The sequence below is a fragment of the Eubalaena glacialis genome, chromosome 4, assembly GCF_028564815.1.
Source record: "Eubalaena glacialis isolate mEubGla1 chromosome 4, mEubGla1.1.hap2.+ XY, whole genome shotgun sequence".
Classification (NCBI taxonomy): domain Eukaryota; kingdom Metazoa; phylum Chordata; class Mammalia; order Artiodactyla; family Balaenidae; genus Eubalaena; species Eubalaena glacialis.
The window spans coordinates 166,289,486-166,300,074 of NC_083719.1; positions in this window are offsets into that span (position 1 = coordinate 166,289,486).

The following is a 10,589-nucleotide window of genomic DNA, read 5'->3' on the forward strand; positions in this document are numbered from 1 at the left end:
ACAAGAAACGTTCGGTGACAGTGCGTCTGTCAAGCTCGTGCTGACCGCCGCAATCTCAGAGCCTTTCCCTGCCAATCATCTCCTGGCTTCTACTTTCTGGCCGCAAGCTCACTTAAGAAGTACCCTTACCTACCCGAGGATTTCACTAAGGGACTCTATTCGGTATGCCCATCGCCTCTGCCAAGGCAACTGGGGCCAAAACATTGCAGTGGCTGCTGGATCCAACTCTCTCCGCCTCCCCGGGAGCCGCCCGAGCCTATGGGCTGTTGGAGAAGGTCTTCGTTATGGTCCAGGTCACTCCCTTGATTGGCAGAAAGTCTCACCGCTGCCAGTGAGGACTTTGGTTTGAGAGCTCACTCTGTTGAGAACGCGTTGGTGCAGCCCTCGTTTCTCCTGCGTACCGGACCCCTGCAAGTAACGGAGGCCTCTCAACGTTCAAACTCCTTCCTGGGGAAAACGCATACTTGTGGAGCGAGGAAGCCTAGGCAGGCTGCTTGCAGCCAGTCCACGCTCCTTTGGCTCCTGAAGCGAAGGCTTCCGGCACCTCTCCTGGCAGCCTCGCAAGCCTTTGGCCGGACCTCTAAAACTTTAGCAGGCACAGCGAGCGGTGGAAGCAAGTCCCACACACCGAAAGAGCCGTAGCTGAAAAATATTGTCGCTCCTTTGCAGCACCGTACAAGCCCTTTGCTTTTGGGGGAGAGGGCCTTTCTCTTCTCTTCTTTGGCACACAGGGAAATGCCTTCACGGTGTTCGGCCTTGATACACTCGAGTGAGTGCAGCTTCCCCTTAACTGTTGAGAGTGTGCTAGTGCAGCGCTCTCGAACATGACTGTCCTTTGAACACACCAAAAGAAACTTTCCATTCGAGGAGGGAACGCGCTGCACGGGAACTCTTTGTTCTCTGAGCCAAGTGGGTGCTGCTACTGCGCCTGTGTGTTTGCTGGTTCACTGGCACTCTGAGATGTTTTTGCCTCGCCATTGCGGGGCCCACGCTGTGCAGCTAACCTCACTTAGGGATCACAAGGGCCCGCATTACTTTCCAGGGGAGGACAACGCTGCCCGGATCACCCTCCAGGTGTCACTTTCTTGGCACTGAGCTACCTTCCTCGAAAGCTGTGCGTTGGTAGCCTGCTCCCAATGTGTTCCTTTGGTGACTGGACGCTCTTTGAGATGCTGGTCGAGACGGCCTCTGCTTCTCTGCTCTTGGAGAAGGCTGCTTTGCGGAGACGCTCAGCGTGGCCTGCGCCAAGTTCAACCTTCTGCTGCTCTGAACTAACGACTTACCTGCCCTCGCCCCTGGCGCAAAGTGCCTAGGCACAAGGGCACGCTCTGGCCCCGATGCCCACGCTCAGTAGTCCAAAGCCTTCACAGGCTCCACGGGCGTCCTGCTTCCACTTACCCTCTGAGCGCGGCTTGCTACGTGGCGGCGGCTGCAGCACTCCACAGGGTTTGGGGGCAGAACTCCTACCACTCTCCTCACATAGGCAGTCAGTCCTCCGCCGGGCTTCCCGTAGCCTGTGCAGAGAGCACTGTCTGTGGCACACCTCTTTCTTCTCCCTGCACCCTTATCTGTATTTTCGCAGCTGGGGGCAACCGGCTTCTGCTGCTGTGGACGAGGCCTGCTTACTGCTTGGCAAACGCCAGAGAGAAATGAGCGCGGCTGCAGAGGACGAGTCCAAGGAGCTCTAGGACGTCACAGTCAACCAGTGGTCTTGCCACCGAGCTCAGAGGTCTCTTCCAGTCCAGGAAAGAATGCGCCGCTTTGGCGTTCTTTCCTAGGACAAGAAACGTTCGGTGACAGTGCGTCTGTCAAGCTCGTGCTGACCGCCGCAATCTCAGAGCCTTTCCCTGCCAATCATCTCCTGGCTTCTACTTTCTGGCCGCAAGCTCACTTAAGAAGTACCCTTACCTACCCGAGGATTTCACTAAGGGACTCTATTCGGTATGCCCATCGCCTCTGCCAAGGCAACTGGGGCCAAAACATTGCAGTGGCTGCTGGATCCAACTCTCTCCGCCTCCCCGGGAGCCGCCCGAGCCTATGGGCTGTTGGAGAAGGTCTTCGTTATGGTCCAGGTCACTCCCTTGATTGGCAGAAAGTCCCACCGCTGCCAGTGAGGACTTTGGTTTGAGAGCTCACTCTGTTGAGAACGCGTTGGTGCAGCCCTCGTTTCTCCTGCGTACCGGACCCCTGCAAGTAACGGAGGCCTTTCAACGTCCAAACTCCTTCCTGGGGAAAACGCATACTTGTGGAGCGAGGAAGCCTAGGCAGGCTGCTTGCAGCCAGTCCACGCTCCTTTGGCTCCTGAAGCGAAGGCTTCCGGCACCTCTCCTGGCAGCCTCGCAAGCCTTTGGCCGGACCTCTAAAACTTTAGCAGGCACAGCGAGCGGTGGAAGCAAGTCCCACACACCGAAAGAGCCGTAGCTGAAAAATATTGTCGCTCCTTTGCAGCACCGTACAAGCCCTTTGCTTTTGGGGGAGAGGGCCTTTCTCTTCTCTTCTTTGGCACACAGGGAAATGCCTTCACGGTGTTCGGCCTTGATACACTCGAGTGAGTGCAGCTTCCCCTTAACTGTTGAGAGTGTGCTAGTGCAGCGCTCTCGAACATGACTGTCCTTTGAACACACCAAAAGAAACTTTCCATTCGAGGAGGGAACGCGCTGCACGGGAACTCTTTGTTCTCTGAGCCAAGTGGGTGCTGCTACTGCGCCTGTGTGTTTGCTGGTTCACTGGCACTCTGAGATGTTTTTGCCTCGCCATTGCGGGGCCCACGCTGTGCAGCTAACCTCACTTAGGGATCACAAGGGCCCGCATTACTTTCCAGGGGAAGACAACGCTGCCCGGATCACCCTCCAGGTGTCACTTTCTTGGCACTGAGCTACCTTCCTCGAAAGCTGTGCGTTGGTAGCCTGCTCCCAATGTGTTCCTTTGGTGACTGGACGCTCTTTGAGATGCTGGTCGAGACGGCCTCTGCTTCTCTGCTCTTGGAGAAGGCTGCTTTGCGGAGACGCTCAGCGTGGCCTGCGCCAAGTTCAACCTTCTGCTGCTGTGAACTAACGACTTACCTGCCCTCGCCCCTGGCGCAAAGTGCCTAGGCACAAGGGCACGCTCTGGCCCCGATGCCCACGCTCAGTAGTCCAAAGCCTTCACAGGCTCCACGGGCGTCCTGCTTCCACTTACCCTCTGAGCGCGGCTTGCTACGTGGCGGCGGCTGCAGCACTCCACAGGGTTTGGGGGCAGAACTCCTACCACTCTCCTCACATAGGCAGTCAGTCCTCCGCCGGGCTTCCCGTAGCCTGTGCAGAGAGCACTGTCTGTGGCACACCTCTTTCTTCTCCCTGCACCCTTATCTGTATTTTCGCAGCTGGGGGCAACCGGCTTCTGCTGCTGTGGACGAGGCCTGCTTACTGCTTGGCAAACGCCAGAGAGAAATGAGCGCGGCTGCAGAGGACGAGTCCAAGGAGCTCTAGGACGTCACAGTCAACCAGTGGTCTTGCCACCGAGCTCAGAGGTCTCTTCCAGTCCAGGAAAGAATGCGCCGCTTTGGCGTTCTTTCCTAGGACAAGAAACGTTCGGTGACAGTGCGTCTGTCAAGCTCGTGCTGACCGCCGCAATCTCAGAGCCTTTCCCTGCCAATCATCTCCTGGCTTCTACTTTCTGGCCGCAAGCTCACTTAAGAAGTACCCTTACCTACCCGAGGATTTCACTAAGGGACTCTATTCGGTATGCCCATCGCCTCTGCCAAGGCAACTGGGGCCAAAACATTGCAGTGGCTGCTGGATCCAACTCTCTCCGCCTCCCCGGGAGCCGCCCGAGCCTATGGGCTGTTGGAGAAGGTCTTCGTTATGGTCCAGGTCACTCCCTTGATTGGCAGAAAGTCTCACCGCTGCCAGTGAGGACTTTGGTTTGAGAGCTCACTCTGTTGAGAACGCGTTGGTGCAGCCCTCGTTTCTCCTGCGTACCGGACCCCTGCAAGTAACGGAGGCCTCTCAACGTTCAAACTCCTTCCTGGGGAAAACGCATACTTGTGGAGCGAGGAAGCCTAGGCAGGCTGCTTGCAGCCAGTCCACGCTCCTTTGGCTCCTGAAGCGAAGGCTTCCGGCACCTCTCCTGGCAGCCTCGCAAGCCTTTGGCCGGACCTCTAAAACTTTAGCAGGCACAGCGAGCGGTGGAAGCAAGTCCCACACACCGAAAGAGCCGTAGCTGAAAAATATTGTCGCTCCTTTGCAGCACCGTACAAGCCCTTTGCTTTTGGGGGAGAGGGCCTTTCTCTTCTCTTCTTTGGCACACAGGGAAATGCCTTCACGGTGTTCGGCCTTGATACACTCGAGTGAGTGCAGCTTCCCCTTAACTGTTGAGAGTGTGCTAGTGCAGCGCTCTCGAACATGACTGTCCTTTGAACACACCAAAAGAAACTTTCCATTCGAGGAGGGAACGCGCTGCACGGGAACTCTTTGTTCTCTGAGCCAAGTGGGTGCTGCTACTGCGCCTGTGTGTTTGCTGGTTCACTGGCACTCTGAGATGTTTTTGCCTCGCCATTGCGGGGCCCACGCTGTGCAGCTAACCTCACTTAGGGATCACAAGGGCCCGCATTACTTTCCAGGGGAGGACAACGCTGCCCGGATCACCCTCCAGGTGTCACTTTCTTGGCACTGAGCTACCTTCCTCGAAAGCTGTGCGTTGGTAGCCTGCTCCCAATGTGTTCCTTTGGTGACTGGACGCTCTTTGAGATGCTGGTCGAGACGGCCTCTGCTTCTCTGCTCTTGGAGAAGGCTGCTTTGCGGAGACGCTCAGCGTGGCCTGCGCCAAGTTCAACCTTCTGCTGCTGTGAACTAACGACTTACCTGCCCTCGCCCCTGGCGCAAAGTGCCTAGGCACAAGGGCACGCTCTGGCCCCGATGCCCACGCTCAGTAGTCCAAAGCCTTCACAGGCTCCACGGGCGTCCTGCTTCCACTTACCCTCTGAACGCGGCTTGCTACGTGGCGGCGGCTGCAGCACTCCACAGGGTTTGGGGGCAGAACTCCTACCACTCTCCTCACATAGGCAGTCAGTCCTCCGCCGGGCTTCCCGTAGCCTGTGCAGAGAGCACTGTCTGTGGCACACCTCTTTCTTCTCCCTGCACCCTTATCTGTATTTTCGCAGCTGGGGGCAACCGGCTTCTGCTGCTGTGGACGAGGCCTGCTTACTGCTTGGCAAACGCCAGAGAGAAATGAGCGCGGCTGCAGAGGAAGGGTCCAAGGAGCTCTAGGACGTCACAGTCAACCAGTGGTCTTGCCACCGAGCTCAGAGGTCTCTTCCAGTCCAGGAAAGAATGCGCCGCTTTGGCGTTCTTTCCTAGGGCAAGAAACGTTCGGTGACAGTGCGTCTGTCAAGCTCGTGCTGACCGCCGCAATCTCAGAGCCTTTCCCTGCCAATCATCTCCTGGCTTCTACTTTCTGGCCGCAAGCTCACTTAAGAAGTACCCTTACCTACCCGAGGATTTCACTAAGGGACTCTATTCGGTATGCCCATCGCCTCTGCCAAGGCAACTGGGGCCAAAACATTGCAGTGGCTGCTGGATCCAACTCTCTCCGCCTCCCCGGGAGCCGCCCGAGCCTATGGGCTGTTGGAGAAGGTCTTCGTTATGGTCCAGGTCACTCCCTTGATTGGCAGAAAGTCTCACCGCTGCCAGTGAGGACTTTGGTTTGAGAGCTCACTCTGTTGAGAACGCGTTGGTGCAGCCCTCGTTTCTCCTGCGTACCGGACCCCTGCAAGTAACGGAGGCCTCTCAACGTTCAAACTCCTTCCTGGGGAAAACGCATACTTGTGGAGCGAGGAAGCCTAGGCAGGCTGCTTGCAGCCAGTCCACGCTCCTTTGGCTCCTGAAGCGAAGGCTTCCGGCACCTCTCCTGGCAGCCTCGCAAGCCTTTGGCCGGACCTCTAAAACTTTAGCAGGCACAGCGAGCGGTGGAAGCAAGTCCCACACACCGAAAGAGCCGTAGCTGAAAAATATTGTCGTTCCTTTGCAGCACCGTACAAGCCCTTTGCTTTTGGGGGAGAGGGCCTTTCTCTTCTCTTCTTTGGCACACAGGGAAATGCCTTCACGGTGTTCGGCCTTGATACACTCGAGTGAGTGCAGCTTCCCCTTAACTGTTGAGAGTGTGCTAGTGCAGCGCTCTCGAACATGACTGTCCTTTGAACACACCAAAAGAAACTTTCCATTCGAGGAGGGAACGCGCTGCACGGGAACTCTTTGTTCTCTGAGCCAAGTGGGTGCTGCTACTGCGCCTGTGTGTTTGCTGGTTCACTGGCACTCTGAGATGTTTTTGCCTCGCCATTGCGGGGCCCACGCTGTGCAGCTAACCTCACTTAGGGATCACAAGGGCCCGCATTACTTTCCAGGGGAGGACAACGCTGCCCGGATCACCCTCCAGGTGTCACTTTCTTGGCACTGAGCTACCTTCCTCGAAAGCTGTGCGTTGGTAGCCTGCTCCCAATGTGTTCCTTTGGTGACTGGACGCTCTTTGAGATGCTGGTCGAGACGGCCTCTGCTTCTCTGCTCTTGGAGAAGGCTGCTTTGCGGAGACGCTCAGCGTGGCCTGCGCCAAGTTCAACCTTCTGCTGCTGTGAACTAACGACTTACCTGCCCTCGCCCCTGGCGCAAAGTGCCTAGGCACAAGGGCACGCTCTGGCCCCGATGCCCACGCTCAGTAGTCCAAAGCCTTCACAGGCTCCACGGGCGTCCTGCTTCCACTTACCCTCTGAGCGCGGCTTGCTACGTGGCGGCGGCTGCAGCACTCCACAGGGTTTGGGGGCAGAACTCCTACCACTCTCCTCACATAGGCAGTCAGTCCTCCGCCGGGCTTCCCGTAGCCTGTGCAGAGAGCACTGTCTGTGGCACACCTCTTTCTTCTCCCTGCACCCTTATCTGTATTTTCGCAGCTGGGGGCAACCGGCTTCTGCTGCTGTGGACGAGGCCTGCTTACTGCTTGGCAAACGCCAGAGAGAAATGAGCGCGGCTGCAGAGGACGAGTCCAAGGAGCTCTAGGACGTCACAGTCAACCAGTGGTCTTGCCACCGAGCTCAGAGGTCTCTTCCAGTCCAGGAAAGAATGCGCCGCTTTGGCGTTCTTTCCTAGGACAAGAAACGTTCGGTGACAGTGCGTCTGTCAAGCTCGTGCTGACCGCCGCAATCTCAGAGCCTTTCCCTGCCAATCATCTCCTGGCTTCTACTTTCTGGCCGCAAGCTCACTTAAGAAGTACCCTTACCTACCCGAGGATTTCACTAAGGGACTCTATTCGGTATGCCCATCGCCTCTGCCAAGGCAACTGGGGCCAAAACATTGCAGTGGCTGCTGGATCCAACTCTCTCCGCCTCCCCGGGAGCCGCCCGAGCCTATGGGCTGTTGGAGAAGGTCTTCGTTATGGTCCAGGTCACTCCCTTGATTGGCAGAAAGTCTCACCGCTGCCAGTGAGGACTTTGGTTTGAGAGCTCACTCTGTTGAGAACGCGTTGGTGCAGCCCTCGTTTCTCCTGCGTACCGGACCCCTGCAAGTAACGGAGGCCTCTCAACGTGCAAACTCCTTCCTGGGGAAAACGCATACTTGTGGAGCGAGGAAGCCTAGGCAGGCTGCTTGCAGCCAGTCCACGCTCCTTTGGCTCCTGAAGCGAAGGCTTCCGGCACCTCTCCTGGCAGCCTCGCAAGCCTTTGGCCGGACCTCTAAAACTTTAGCAGGCACAGCGAGCGGTGGAAGCAAGTCCCACACACCGAAAGAGCCGTAGCTGAAAAATATTGTCGTTCCTTTGCAGCACCGTACAAGCCCTTTGCTTTTGGGGGAGAGGGCCTTTCTCTTCTCTTCTTTGGCACACAGGGAAATGCCTTCACGGTGTTCGGCCTTGATACACTCGAGTGAGTGCAGCTTCCCCTTAACTGTTGAGAGTGTGCTAGTGCAGCGCTCTCGAACATGACTGTCCTTTGAACACACCAAAAGAAACTTTCCATTCGAGGAGGGAACGCGCTGCACGGGAACTCTTTGTTCTCTGAGCCAAGTGGGTGCTGCTACTGCGCCTGTGTGTTTGCTGGTTCACTGGCACTCTGAGATGTTTTTGCCTCGCCATTGCGGGGCCCACGCTGTGCAGCTAACCTCACTTAGGGATCACAAGGGCCCGCATTACTTTCCAGGGGAGGACAACGCTGCCCGGATCACCCTCCAGGTGTCACTTTCTTGGCACTGAGCTACCTTCCTCGAAAGCTGTGCGCTGGTAGCCTGCTCCCAATGTGTTCCTTTGGTGACTGGACGCTCTTTGAGATGCTGGTCGAGACGGCCTCTGCTTCTCTGCTCTTGGAGAAGGCTGCTTTGCGGAGACGCTCAGCGTGGCCTGCGCCAAGTTCAACCTTCTGCTGCTCTGAACTAACGACTTACGTGCCCTCGCCCCTGGCGCAAAGTGCCTAGGCACAAGGGCACGCTCTGGCCCCGATGCCCACGCTCAGTAGTCCAAAGCCTTCACAGGCTCCACGGGCGTCCTGCTTCCACTTACCCTCTGAACGCGGCTTGCTACGTGGCGGCGGCTGCAGCACTCCACAGGGTTTGGGGGCAGAACTCCTACCACTCTCCTCACATAGGCAGTCAGTCCTCCGCCGGGCTTCCCGTAGCCTGTGCAGAGAGCACTGTCTGTGGCACACCTCTTTCTTCTCCCTGCACCCTTATCTGTATTTTCGCAGCTGGGGGCAACCGGCTTCTGCTGCTGTGGACGAGGCCTGCTTACTGCTTGGCAAACGCCAGAGAGAAATGAGCGCGGCTGCAGAGGACGAGTCCAAGGAGCTCTAGGACGTCACAGTCAACCAGTGGTCTTGCCACCGAGCTCAGAGGTCTCTTCCAGTCCAGGAAAGAATGCGCCGCTTTGGCGTTCTTTCCTAGGACAAGAAACGTTCGGTGACAGTGCGTCTGTCAAGCTCGTGCTGACCGCCGCAATCTCAGAGCCTTTCCCTGCCAATCATCTCCTGGCTTCTACTTTCTGGCCGCAAGCTCACTTAAGAAGTACCCTTACCTACCCGAGGATTTCACTAAGGGACTCTATTCGGTATGCCCATCGCCTCTGCCAAGGCAACTGGGGCCAAAACATTGCAGTGGCTGCTGGATCCAACTCTCTCCGCCTCCCCGGGAGCCGCCCGAGCCTATGGGCTGTTGGAGAAGGTCTTCGTTATGGTCCAGGTCACTCCCTTGATTGGCAGAAAGTCTCACCGCTGCCAGTGAGGACTTTAGTTTGAGAGCTCACTCTGTTGAGAACGCGTTGGTGCAGCCCTCGTTTCTCCTGCGTACCGGACCCCTGCAAGTAACGGAGGCCTTTCAACGTGCAAACTCCTTCCTGGGGAAAACGCACACTTGTGGAGCGAGGAAGCCTAGGCAGGCTGCTTGCAGCCAGTCCACGCTCCTTTGGCTCCTGAAGCGAAGGCTTCCGGCACCTCTCCTGGCAGCCTCGCAAGCCTTTGGCCGGACCTCTAAAACTTTAGCAGGCACAGCGAGCGGTGGAAGCAAGTCCCACACACCGAAAGAGCCGTAGCTGAAAAATATTGTCGTTCCTTTGCAGCACCGTACAAGCCCTTTGCTTTTGGGGGAGAGGGCCTTTCTCTTCTCTTCTTTGGCACACAGGGAAATGCCTTCACGGTGTTCGGCCTTGATACACTCGAGTGAGTGCAGCTTCCCCTTAACTGTTGAGAGTGTGCTAGTGCAGCGCTCTCGAACATGACTGTCCTTTGAACACACCAAAAGAAACTTTCCATTCGAGGAGGGAACGCGCTGCACGGGAACTCTTTGTTCTCTGAGCCAAGTGGGTGCTGCTACTGCGCCTGTGTGTTTGCTGGTTCACTGGCACTCTGAGATGTTTTTGCCTCGCCATTGCGGGGCCCACGCTGTGCAGCTAACCTCACTTAGGGATCACAAGGGCCCGCATTACTTTCCAGGGGAGGACAACGCTGCCCGGATCACCCTCCAGGTGTCACTTTCTTGGCACTGAGCTACCTTCCTCGAAAGCTGTGCGTTGGTAGCCTGCTCCCAATGTGTTCCTTTGGTGACTGGACGCTCTTTGAGATGCTGGTCGAGACGGCCTCTGCTTCTCTGCTCTTGGAGAAGGCTGCTTTGCGGAGACGCTCAGCGTGGCCTGCGCCAAGTTCAACCTTCTGCTGCTCTGAACTAACGACTTACCTGCCCTCGCCCCTGGCGCAAAGTGCCTAGGCACAAGGGCACGCTCTGGCCCCGATGCCCACGCTCAGTAGTCCAAAGCCTTCACAGGCTCCACGGGCGTCCTGCTTCCACTTACCCTCTGAACGCGGCTTGCTACGTGGCGGCGGCTGCAGCACTCCACAGGGTTTGGGGGCAGAACTCCTACCACTCTCCTCACATAGGCAGTCAGTCCTCCGCCGGGCTTCCCGTAGCCTGTGCAGAGAGCACTGTCTGTGGCACACCTCTTTCTTCTCCCTGCACCCTTATCTGTATTTTCGCAGCTGGGGGCAACCGGCTTCTGCTGCTGTGGACGAGGCCTGCTTACTGCTTGGCAAACGCCAGAGAGAAATGAGCGCGGCTGCAGAGGACGAGTCCAAGGAGCTCTAGGACGTC